Genomic DNA, 12,364 nt, shown 5'->3' on the forward strand with positions numbered 1-12,364 from the left:
TTATACACTAATGAGACACAGCAGTAATATTTTCTAAGTGTAAAGTGCTTAAATATCAGCGACCAAGAAAAGCCCACAAATACCCATAGAAAAACAGGCAATAGACATGAAACATCAATGCACATAAGAGCAGATACAAACAGAAAAATGTAAAAAAGTATTTAATCTCACCAGTTATGATCAACAAACAGTAAAACAATGGCATACTAATTTTTGCACATCACATGTGCAAACGTATAAATGAAGAGAACGATAGTGACCATTGTTAACAAGAGTGAGAGGAAACACTGATAGCCAGATGCTGTTGGGTCAGTGTAAACGGGTGAGCATTTTCTTTTTTTTTTTTTTTTAAATTTTTTTTTTTTTCAATGTTTATTTATTTTTGGGACACAGAGAGACAGAGCATGAACAGGGGAGGGTCAGAGAGAGAGGGAGACACAGAATCGGAAACAGGCTCCAGGCTCTGAGCCATCAACCCAGAGCCTGACGCGGGGCTCGAACTCACGGACCGCGAGATCGTGACCTGGCTGAAGTCGGACGCTTAACCGACTGCGCCACCCAGGCGCCCCCGGGTGAGCATTTTCTATAGGCAAGAGTTAAGCAACGTATATAAAAAATTTGACTTGTTAAATCCTCTGACCCAGCCAAGCTTCCTCAAGATATTTATCCTAAGGATGAAAAAGTTCAGCCAATCTAGCAAAGATCTGGCTTTTAAATGTATAAGTGTTTATTGTAGCATTATTTTTCTTAATATAAGTTGAGAAACATCAATATTACCATCTCCAGCAGACTGGTTCAATTAATGAACTGTGGTGACTCCATAGGAGGGACACTGCTGCTCTCCCATGGCTATCCAGATCTACATTCCGACACGTAAAATACCTTTGGTAGCCTAAGTAGAGAACTTTTTTCAGCACACATATGCCCATAAAAAGAAGCCAATAAATGAGTCTTTCTGAAAAACAGTACCTGGAGTAAGAGCGTGCACCGTGCTTCTCAGCTGGTTTTAGCACCAGCAGGGGCTCAGCGGGCTGAACTCGAGGCTCCTTTGTCTACTGTCCTCTATCTTCCTGCTCCATTTATATCCTTCCCTCTGCTGACGGTCTCAAGGTTTCAAGGCAATAAATACTTACACAAACATTTTCAGGACTCCTGACCTCAAGCATTAGAGCCTGCGAACAACCAAGTTCCTCTTTGGGAATCCGTTCTAAGTGACCCCAGGAAGTGGCAGACAGCCATGCTCCATGGATGGACAAGGACTTGTACACATCTACTATCTCTGCCCTCCAGCCATCCGGACAGACTCCATTCCTTTCTCCTCTATTTCCTATTTGATAACGTTCTCTCTGCATTACGGTTAGTGAGAGAGCGTGAGAATTACCCCCATTAACAAAAGAGTATGGGCTTTGCAGAGGACTTGCGTTCAAACCCCAATCCATCCTGGACTAGCTGCGGGGCCCACGGTCACAAGCACGTTGGTGGCAGCACAGACTGCCGAGCCTCAGTGGGACACCCAGACAGGCAAACAAACACCAACCTCGTGTTACAGGGCCAAGTGCACCCCACCTTTAGCGGGGCCCAACTGGGGCCCCTCCAAGACACAAAGTGTTGAAAAGCTTGTTTGGCTTCTTGCACTGTTGGTATCAGCTACATCCAAACTCATTTAAAGGAATTTTTACTTTCCCAAACAGCGCAAAACATATATGTGCCTAAATTAAAACAGATACTTGCTGGATATTTCTGTTGCAAATTTCTAACTTTTCTTATTGTCATGATAGCTGTCCCCTGCATTGCTGGTGCCCCGAGGACAGTTTTGTCTGTAGTTGGGTAATGTAGCTTATATTTGAGCTGTTTAGTTAGCATTTTCAGCACAATCATTGTCCCCTTAGTTCGTCACCATCGCAGGGTCCTGGATAAGGGAAGGTCTCCTGCCTTGGCCACACAATACACCGCAGTTTCTGGAATTGGAACCAGGAGCAGATATAGTCTGTATGTTTATCAATAAGCTGTATGTTTATCAATAGCCTTCCATTTCACTTTCCAGTGTCTTAGTTTGGATGATAAACTCTATGTTCATCCAGAAAGCCACCCTAGTTGGCTGTGGGTTTAAAGTCTCAAGTCCCGGATCGCTTCAGTCTTGGACAAGCTGGTTACCATTGACCCAGCAGTGACCAAGACCACCGAGTGCGAGAGCTCCCAGGTCCTGGGGCTGGGTCTAGCCCACCGTCGCTCCTGGTCAGCTCACTTGGGAAGCTGTGTTGTCTTTTCTACTCAGCCCTCAATCAGGATTACCCCTACCCATCAGAAACCTTCTGACCCTGCTGACTCTCCAAGGGGCAGGGCTAGAGTCGCCATCCACTTCTTCCTGGTCCATGTGGCCTCTTTGAAAGGTTGAAAACCCTGTCCCCGAGGCCACCAGGTTCTGTGAAGGGCAGGCTAGGTAAGCCAGACGGACAGTCCTTCCATTGTTTTACCTCAGAGCAATGGGAACCTACCCGCTTTATGCATACCCACTCTAAGGAGGTAAGCAGTGATCCTTCTGGAAGCAAAATGATGTCCTGGGGGGGCCCTCTCTCTCATCCTCTAGATAAAGAAGAAGCCATCCCCTTTTTCAAAATGAGCAGATGAACCAGTATATAAATAAATACTTCACATTCCTTCTAAATTGATGCCACTCTGTATGTCAAACTGTGCCTCTTGTTTATTTTTTTTCAGCTTTGTGTCTGTCTCTGGACCTCCCAGCTTGAATGTGAGTTCCTTGAGCGCAAAGACTATCTGGTTCACTGTTGTGTCCAAGGTGCCCTGCCCTCCTGGTTTGTCCAGGACCAAGCAGTTTCCCAGGACACCAGACTTCCAGTGCTAAGACCAGAACAGTCTCAGGCAAAGCTGGGTATTCATTCAGCCTAGCTGTATCCCCGGTCTGAGGGCAACACCTAGCATGTAGCATGTGTTCAACAAACAACAATCATAACTGTAACCAGATCAACTCTTACTCTGCAAGTTTGTTTTCAGAATTTAAAGAGGGAAGAAAAGTGCCAAGATTGCCATCAGGACCTTGATATTATGAGTGTCCTCCCCACCGGGCTCTCATTCTGACCTGGGAGGAGACAGGATGCTGTGGTTGACCACATGTGCCAGCTCATGTCCTGGTCAAGCAGCACCACAGTCGTCTTCAGTCTTCTTCCATATTAGCCCTTCTCTTTCAGGGGCTGGAACACCAGGACTGCATCTACCAGACCCATGCCAACAGGATTCCAAGTTCAATTTTGCCAATGAAAGGCACTTGCATGAGATCTGGAAATCAAAAGAGAAGTAGGATTTCATATCTACCCACTGACGTAGCACTGTCTCTAAATTTATGTTTATTGTTATCCTCCAGCAGTGGTGGGCAGGTGTGAGGGCTTTGTAGGCAGGAGGTGTGAAGCAGCCTCCCTGCCAGAGTCTGTCTGGAAGTCTGACATGTCTGTGCCGGAGGCAGCCGTGAATGGGCCAGCAGGGCCCCAGCTCAATCTTCACAGGCAGCAACACCACACCCCTGACCTCTTCCCTAGTCTCACCTCCTCCCACTCACCTCTCTGCCTTCCTCTTCCACTTTAAGGAGCCTGGAATTGTACTGAGACTACCTGTACAATTCAGAACAATCTCCCTAACTCAGAGTCCTTGACTTTAATCATATCTGCCAAGTCTCTTTTGCCATGAAAAAACAAAACAAAACAAAACAAAACATACTCACAGGTTCCAGGGATTAGGACAGGGACATCTTTGAGGACTCATTATTCTGTTGACCACAACAGCCAAATACAAATTAACTGATTTTCTTTTTTCTTCCCAAAAGCAGTGACTCTGGTTTATTCCAAGCCTTAGTATTTGGCACAGAAACTAAACAGTATTATCTCAGAAAATTCACTCATGGTGTTGAGTGCTGTGATATCCTGAGGGCTAATGGAAAAGATGATTTTGGGGGAAAGAATGAAAAAACAGATATGGGAAATTTTAAATTAAAGCTAAGCAATACACAAATGCATACACATACATTTAATTTACTAACTAAAATATTAATTCATTAAAATATTTCCTGTTCAAATGTTTTTAGACTTGCTACCTTCTGGTAATGGTATTCTAGGCTCTTTGGTTCCCAAAGGTTAGGATCCAAAGGCACTATACCAAAAAATGAGAAATAAAATGAAAACAAATTTGGGCTATATTCTAACTCAGAGTCAAGTCCATAATTATGTGCACAGTGTGTTAAATCTTATACATTTGGCTTATTTTAAGTCATTTTACCAAGCTGCCCATTTGCTTAACTCTCTGCTATTGCAACCACATTTTCCTATTCTTCCATTCTTTAAGTTATGCTTATTGATTTCTCTAAGGACCTTTTCAATTCTTCCTTCTTGCATTGTTTTTCTCCTTCATTTTGTGCACCAGCATGCCTTTCTCTCTCTTAATTTCCTCTGAGGAGCCATTCTACCACTTCCATGCCCTAAATAAAAAGCTGAGATGTTCTCAAAGTCCAAAGTTGCATCATGGACATAATTCTCCTTGTAGTGTAACTATGTAATCAGATCGCTCCTAACAACATTGGTCAGATATCAGATTTTTGCATAAACAGACTGCAACTCTTTATTTTCCTGTACGTGTTAAAACAAATATTAAAATATCTATTATTTTTTAACTAGAATGCCAAAATCATCTGGCTTACCCATTAATATTTATTTTTTTAATATGAAATTTATTGTCAAATTGGTTTCCATACAACACCCAGTGCTCATACCCATTAATATTTAAAACATACTTAATTCCTGGCAGCTACAGAATGCACTTCCCTATCACCAAGGCTCAGCCTTGATGTCACCTCTGAGTCTTCTTTTTTAACCCCTCATATTCAGTCACCAAATAATGAACAGTCCAAGAAAATATTTTTAAAGGCAACCTCTCCACTGGCATTCTCACCATGCTGGTCCTCAAAGCATCCAATGTGGGACCACGGACTCACCCGCCCCTAACTCACCTGACAGCTGCCCTTGAGCCTACCTTCCTAACAACAACTTTGTGAGTAATGGTGCTTTTCTGATCATCTCACTTAATCCTCCAACTACAAACATCACAGGTAACAACTATTGGATAGTGACGATGTCCCTGCTACTTCTCTAACACTTTACATGTTTCATCATTAAACCTTTCTAAAATCCTCAATAGGAATTGTTACTATTCTCATATTGTATTTGAGACAACTGAGGCACAAAGTGGGCAAGTAACTGGTCCAATGGTTCCTGTTCCTTCTAGGTGAGCAAAACCAGGATTTGAACCAAGATCCTTGACTATAGAGCCCACGGTCTTCATCTGCACATCTCAGTGTCCACCCCAACCCTCCCCCCAACCAGGTGGAACTCCGATTATTTCCCCCCTCAACATATAATGAACTGATCCTTCAGCTGCTAGGAAACCTGCCTAAAATTCCATGCGTAAGAGCCACCACAGCATACTGACTTTCTTCCCCAGGTCAGAAACTTTCATTGGAAAAATTATTTCCTATGGCAACGTTTCCCAAAGTGCATCCTCCAATTATCACAGACATTACAGAAAATGTGGATTTTGTGGATAAACTGGATTGGGAAGCTTTACACACTTTATTCCCCTTTTTGAAATACAGAAATCACTCAATGCAGCATAGTAAAGGCTTTGACAAGTCCAAAAATAAAGAAGCCTATTAAATTTAGTTTAACCTAGTTTCTCAAACCAGTATGGACCATGAAATTACATTTCTATGTCTCCTCTATTACCATATGTCACAGAACATACTTTGGAAAATGCCATGCACTAGACTCAAATCCAAACACCCTGGCTTTCATTTATGAGACTTGGCTAAGTCTTCCATAGTCTACTCCCTTACTTGTCCAAAGTTGCTTCTTATTTGAAAATCAAATCCATATAGCTCAATGTATCAACAAGTTAAAGGAGGAAAATCATGTGATCATATTGATTGACACAGAAAAAGCATTTGACAAAATTTAACACCCACTCACAATAAAAGTCCTTAGCAAGCTAGGAATAAAAGGAAATAGGGCGCCTCGGTGGATCAGTTGGTTGAGCATCCAACTTCGGCTCACGTCATGATCTCACAGTTTGTGGGTTCAAGCCCCGCATCGGGCTCTGTGCTGACAACTCAGAGCCTGGAGCCTGCTTCAGATTCTGTGTCTCCCTCTCTCTCTAACTCTCCCCTGCTCGCTCTCTCTCTCTCAAAAGTAAATAAACATTAAAAAATTAAAAAAGAAGGAATAAAGGGAAATTACCTCAGTAATAAAGATCATCTGCAAAAACCTGTAGCTAGGAGGACTGAATGTTTTCCCCTAAACTTGGGGAAAATCTGAGGAAGTCTGCTCCCCATGCTGCTAGACAGCATAATACTAGATGTTCTAACCACTGCAATATGGCAAGAGAAAAAAATCAGAGGCATAGAGATTAGAAAGGAAGAAATAAAACTATTGCTAACTGCAGATGACATGATTGTCTATGTAGCAAACCCCCCAAAACCTACCAATTTTTCTAGAATAAGTGAGTTCAGCAAGCTTGCAATAAATAAGACCAACACTTTAAAACTAACAGCACTTCCATATGCTAACAATAAAATAGGGAACCCAAAATTTAGAACATCATATGATTTATGATCAGTCCAAATAAAATAAGAGACCTAGGGAGCTGATACATCCCTGTCATGGAACATTACTCAGCAATATAAAGGATCAAACTACATAAATGACACTTAAAAACTTGGGTGAAAGGGTGCCTGGGTGGCTCAGTTGGTTGAGCGTCCGACTTTGGCTCGGGTCATGATCTCGCGGTTGACGAGTTTGAGCCCCGCATTGGGGTCTGTGCTGACAGTTCAGAGCCTGGAGCCTGCTTTGGATTCTGTGTCTCCCTCTCTCTCTCTCTGCCTCTCCCTCACTCATGCTCTGTCTCAGAAATAAACATTAAAAAAAAAAAACTTGGGTGAATTTTCAGGGAATCATTCTGAGTAAAAAAAATATCCAATCCCAAAAGTTACATAATGAACATATTCCATTTATATAACATAATTGAAATGACAAAATATAAGAAATTCAGAAACTTTAAAATAGGTTAGAGGTTGCCAGGGGTTAAAAATAGGAAGCAATGTGGGAGAAAGTGGCTCTGTAGGTTGTAACAGGCAATGGGAAGGTTCCTTATCATGTCGAACTGTGTAGTAGGTTGACCATCCTGGTAGATATGAAAACCCACATAGATGATAAAGTTGTGTAGAACCTAATGCAATATTCTTGCATTAATATATACTTACGCATCTTATACAGCTTAGTACAATAGAACGATACACATGTGCACTCCCCACACAAATGAGCACCAGTAAAACTGGGAAAAGCTGAATGATGTAGTAAATTATACCAATGTCAATATCCTGGTTGTGTTTCTGTACTATATTGTGTAAGATGGTACCATGGGGGGAAACTGGGTAAAGAATATATGAAATTTCTCTGTACTATCTTTTTTTTTTAATTTATTTATTTATTTTGAGAGAGAGAGAATATCCCAAACAGTCTCTGTGCTGTCAGCGCACAGCCCAACGTGGGGCTGAACTCACCAACCCCTGAGATCATGACCTGAGCTGAAACCAAGAGTCGGACGCTTAATCCACTGAGACACCCAGGCGCCCCTCTGTATAATTTCTTACAACTGCATTTGAATCTACAATTTCTCAACAAAAATTTCAATTAAAACAAAAAAGAGAAGGCGGTAACATACCGTAACTTTCAGTTCTTTGGTTCTCTGCTGCCAGGCATCTCCTGCCTGCCAAGAGTCAGAACGGGGGCCTCGCTCACCTTTCAGTCGCCATCGAGAAGGGTATTTAACTAGGGCTTTTGAGAGTTCTAATTCCTGCAATGCCTGTTATTCTGCCACAGAAAAGAGACTATGGTATAAAGTAGCAAAGCATTTACTAAACATTGCCATACCCTCTTCTCCACAACCTTAAGAAAAGCTGGAAAATTGCCTAGGCTGCATCCAGGAGGTTAGGTGATGCCTGATTAGATCATGTGAAGCAAACGCCATCCCAGCTGTAGAACAGCGGTGAGGGTCTGGTCGTCTCCCCTCACTGGCCAGGGTCTGAGGTCTGACTTCAGTCTTACCCAATCTCATTGTATAGATATGCTATGCTCGGCAAAGTTACACTTGTTACATGCTGGGGGAGTCCTGCTTCTTGAACCAAATTAAAAAAGCATGTAACAGGGCGCCTGGGTGACTCAGTCGGTTAAACATCCGACTTCGGCTCAGGCCATGATCTCACGGTCTGTGAGTTCGAGCCCCACGTCAGGTTCTGTGATGACAGCTCAGAGCCTGGAGCCTGTTTCGGATTCTGTGTCTCCCTCTCTCTCTGACCCTCCCCTGTTCATGCTCTGTCTCTCTCTGTCTCAAAAATAAATAAACGTTAAAAAAAATTTTTTTTAAAGCATGTAACGGAATATTATTCCAAAATTCTGGTTTTTAGGGTAGAGGACAACACGCTTAAGGATTTGTTTGCACCTTCCTTCACGTGAGCAATTTTGGGGAAATGCAAATATAAAACTACTCTGATTCATTGTTGACCCCATTAAAGAAAGGATTCTAGAAATAATCTCCTCTATGGATTTGCTCCTTGTACTCTAAGAATTCTTTCTTCTCCTACTGTGTTAGCATTACCATTGATGCTACTTTTCTACTTCAGGAGTTTTCCTACTCCCCTTTGACACCTCTTACAACACTGTTCTTTATGTTAGGGATATTTGTTAACAAAATGTACCATGCACAGCCAATGAGATGAGGTGTTAGCTTGTAATACTTTATCTGTTCGGAATTTAAAGTTTTAGATTTGGGGGGCACATGGGTGGCTCAGCCGGTTAAACCTCAGACTTCAGCTCAGGTCATGATCTCATGGTGTATGAATTTGAACCCCGCCTTAGGGGCGCCTGGGTGGCGCAGTCGGTTAAGCGTCCGACTTCAGCCAGGTCACGATCTCGCGGTTCGTGAGTTCGAGCCCCGCGTCGGGCTCTGGGCTGATGGCTCAGAGCCTGGAGCCTGTTTCCGATTCTATGTCTCCCTCTCTCTCTGCCCCTCCCCCGTTCATGCTGTCTCTCTCTGTCCCAAAAATAAATAAACGTTGAAAAAAAAAAAAAAAAGAACCCCGCCTTAGACTCTGTGCTGTCAGCGTGGAGCCTTCTTCGGATCCTCTGTCTCCCTCTCTCTCTTTCCCTCCCCCACTCACACTCTTTATCTCTCAAAAATAAATAAACATTAAAGAAATTTAAGTTTTAGGTTTTGAGAGTGTCATTTATCAATTCATTACACAAGTACTTATTTATTACATACACACTTGAAATATTATGTAGTCACTAAAACAGTATCAACGGTGGATTACAACATAAAAGTTTAAATATATTCATAGAAAGACTGGGAAGAAGCACACTGAATTGTCTTTAGGTGGAAGAACACGAGTGGTATTTTCTTTTTTCTCTATAACAAGTATGCTTTCATTTGATAAAGGATACATTTTTAAAAAATGAATCTGGGGGCACCTGGGTGGCTCAGTCAGTTAAGCAGCCAACTTAAGCTCAGGTCATACTCTCACAGTTTGTGGGTTCGTGGGTTTGAGCCCCACATCAGGCTTTGTGCTGACAGCTCAGAGCCTGGAGTCTGCTTCAGATTCCGTGTCTCCCTCTCTCTCTGCCCCTCCCCCACTCACACTCCGTCTCTCTCAAAAATAAGTAAACATTAAAAAAAAATGAATCTGACATTTTTCCTGCCTCTAGAGAATTACTTTGTTGGGGGATTAAGCAAATCAAAATGATACCAAGATGGTGATTACATCTGGGTTGGCCCTAAAAGGCAATCTTTATATTTATATTCATGAATCTCTTTATTTTACACATTTCATAGAAAACTGTGTTATTTTTACAATCAGACAAGAAAGTTTTCAATGAAAAAGGAAGTGGATAATTATCTATCGTATGGACTGATAAGTGCCCACGCCAAATCTTGTACAGCCTACTCTGTAGCATGATCCATGAAAATACAAACTCTTCAATAAGTACTGATTGACCTGATCAGGTTCTGAATGAAGGTAGGCGAGCATTAAATATATGTGAATGTACTTGACTCTTAGCAAGATAGAGTCATTGCTAAAGTCAATTTCAGGGAGATAACGACGTGTATAATTCAAAGCAGTTCATTTAGACCATGTGACTCTGAATACAGGTCCCACACAGAGCAGACACTCTTATCTGAGTTTGTGTTTTGCAAACGGCATAGAGGCCCTTCACAATTTGTCTATAATAGATCTTTTTGGGTTCCCAGAGTACACATTCCAGTCACATTCAAGGCAGAGCATTTCAAGCTGTTCTCCAAATGATTCTCTTTTAACATTAAAATGGGCAACCCCTCTAGTCTTGTGAACTCCTACTTATTTCCTTCCTGATGAGGACAGACACAGAGGATGGAGGTGTAGGAACAGTCTTGCAGCTGCAGGAGAACTCAGGGAGGCTGGGACAAGATAGACCACAGCCTAGCAGCCCCTCCTACAGCACTGATGGGGAGAAAGGCCTCCCCTACACTCCCAGGGTGGATGCCATAGGGGGAAGGGTAAGGCAATGCCCCAACAAAGGAATTTGGAAGGAGCTAACTACATATACATTTACCCTTTGACCCAGTAATTATACTTCTAGAAATCTACTCTGAACATATACCTCTACAAGTACAAATCAACATAGGAACAGATTTGTAATAGTGGTGGCATTATTTGCAACAGCAAAACATTGCAATTAACTTAGTACTTATCCATGAGACACTGAGTGAATACACTATGGTACATCCATACATCCATATAATGGAGTACTAAAAAGAATGAGGAATATCCCTCTGAACTCATATGGTGACTTCCAGGACATATTTTATTTTATTATTTTATTTTAAAGTTTATTTATTGAGAGAGAGAGAGAGAGAGAGAGAGCATGAGGGGCAGAGAGAGAGAACCCCAATCAGGGTCTGCACTGTCAGTGCAGAGCTTAACGTGGGGTGTGAACTCACAAACCATGAGATCATGACCTGAACAGAAATCAAGAGTCAGACACTTAACTGATTAAGCCACCCAGTCACTCCCAGGATATATTTTAAATGAAAAAAGTATAAAAGAGTATGTACAACATACTGCCCTTTCTGTTAAGAGAGAAGGGATAATTTAAATATACATATGTATGTTTATAAAATATATATGTATATATATTTCCTTTTTTGCAGAAATAGGAGAGATAAATTGTAAACCAATGACAATATGTGTATGTGGAGTTGGTAAGAAAATGGGTGGGGGTGTACGGAGAGGAAGGAAACTTCTTTGAGTCTACGTACTTCTTTGACTTTGACTTTTGAGTTGTGTGTATTTTTACATATTCAAAGGAAAAAATTAAAAGGATGAAAAATATCAAAAACTACTACAAATAAAAAAATTAACCTAAGTGTACATTAAATATATAACCTGACTGTAAACTTTGATACTAGGGCTATTATTATAAACCCCAAAATAATTGCAAAAAAAAAATCGAACTTCATAGTAAAGTAGGATCAATTTATTGTTGGTCATGGCACTCACATTATTCTGAAACTTTGTTCAAGTTGTAAGACAGAGGAAGTAAGTAGATATATTTACTCTGATGTTGTAGGGAACCAGGGTTCTCACGATGAGGAAGAGAAATACAAATCAGGAATGGGGAAAGGAGAAGAACTCTGTGTTCCTAAGCTAATAGTAAAGTTATCAGTGTAAACTCATGAACTTAAAATATATATTCCCTAAATGCAAACTGGTGCAGCCACTCTGGAGAATAGTATGGAGTTTCCTCCAAAAACTAAAAATAGAACCACCCTAAAATCCAGCAATTGCACTACTAGGTATTTACCCAAAGGATACAAAAATATAGATTCAAAAGGGTACATGCAACCCGATGTTTACAGCAGCATAATCAACATTATCAACAATAGCCAAACTATGGAGAGAGCCCAAATGTCCACTGACTGATGAATGGATAAAGAAGGTGTATACACACACACACACACACACACACACACAGGAACATTACTCAGCCATCAAAAAGAATGAAATCCTACCATTGCTATGACTTGGATGTAGCTAGAATGTATTATGCTAAGCAAAATAAGTCAATCAGAGAAAGACAAACACCATACGATTTCACTCATATGTAAAATTTAAGAAACAAAACAGATCAACATATGGGGGGGGGGGACGAGAGAGGGAAACAAACCACAAGAGACCTTTAACAATAGAGAACAATCTGAGGGTTGATGGAGGGAG

General features: G+C 41.4%; 1 protein-coding gene across 1 annotated transcript in view; it reads right to left on the minus strand.

The window, feature by feature from the left end:
* CD226 (CD226 molecule) overlaps positions 1 to 1,983 on the minus strand; it is an 89,799-nt gene extending 87,816 nt beyond the window's left edge. Inside the window, exon 1 of the mRNA XM_045457710.1 lies at positions 970 to 1,983. The gene's annotated coding sequence lies outside the window, so the exon portion shown is untranslated. The remainder of the gene's footprint in view (positions 1 to 969) is intronic.
* Positions 1,984 to 12,364: the final 10,381 nt, after the last annotated feature.

This window comes from Leopardus geoffroyi, chromosome D3 (genome assembly GCF_018350155.1).
Source record: "Leopardus geoffroyi isolate Oge1 chromosome D3, O.geoffroyi_Oge1_pat1.0, whole genome shotgun sequence".
Lineage (NCBI taxonomy): Eukaryota > Metazoa > Chordata > Mammalia > Carnivora > Felidae > Leopardus > Leopardus geoffroyi.